This window comes from Octopus bimaculoides, chromosome 24, assembly GCF_001194135.2.
Source record: "Octopus bimaculoides isolate UCB-OBI-ISO-001 chromosome 24, ASM119413v2, whole genome shotgun sequence".
Classification (NCBI taxonomy): Eukaryota; Metazoa; Mollusca; class Cephalopoda; order Octopoda; family Octopodidae; genus Octopus; species Octopus bimaculoides.
In genome coordinates this window covers 35,946,133-35,947,190 of record NC_069004.1, presented here as the reverse complement: position 1 = coordinate 35,947,190, position 1,058 = coordinate 35,946,133, and positions in this window count along the sequence as shown.

Below are 1,058 nucleotides of genomic sequence, written 5' to 3'. Positions count from 1 at the left end.
GACACCCACATAAATTGCACTGCTGATTTGGACCACCAAGACCTGCAGGTAAGTTCTGCTCTTTTTTTGGATCTTAACATGTCTTTTGTGGCCTACGTTGGAATTGCAAACTTTCTGGCATACACTGCATTCAAAAGTGTGCACAGACATATAGGCGGACTAATTGGTGGAGGTTCGTTTTCCATGCGTTCGCAGATGAGATTTGAGTCCAGTCAAAGACAGGCATGGTCTGTCACAGATTGTGCACAAAGAAAGGTCATTGTCATTCACCTTCTCAATCGTTACATTCTTCCTTAGATCTCTTTTGATTTGGGACCATATACCTCCTTAACATAAGAGTACAAACCCTTGGCATCATTTTGCAATAAGAGCAGTTCTTCGTTCAGGACATTCTCAGGACTCGCGGTCAAGTAGTGTCCGTACATTCCAACAGCCAATATTTTATTTGGTTCTATCACAGTAGCACAATGATAGCTGGGTTCAGACTATGAAGCTCTGGAGCCCCTACCAGGCCAGACTCTTTCATTTGATGTGGTTCCAGAGTCCTTACTGCCGTTTATTTTTATACTGTTTTGGGACATCATTGATTGTTTGCTTTTTAAGGCTACAGCCAGCCATTCGGTTGAGACTCCTAGCACCATCAACAATCATCAATTAGTTAGATAGATTGATTGATTAATTAATTAACTATGTTGTTATTGTGCAGTGCCTGTGCAAGAAGATTATTTTTAAAATGCACAGTCAATCCCGCTCACTAAGCAACAGTAGCCATAACCCGAAAAGACGAACACGTCAATGTCATCGGTAACCACTGAGCCGCAGGTTTTATGTCGGAGTTATCCCAGTTACCTGAGTTGCCGTCTCCTAGAAGGATGCCCTTCACAAAGGCTAGGGGTCCTTCACGCCCAATGGTTTAACCACACAATCAGATATTCAGTCCAATTATTTCTGTCCCCACGCAAGATACAGCCATAGGCTGGATAAAATAGATATTAAAAAAACAAACAATATATAAAACATGATATGGAATACATAAAATTGACATACAATATATACAA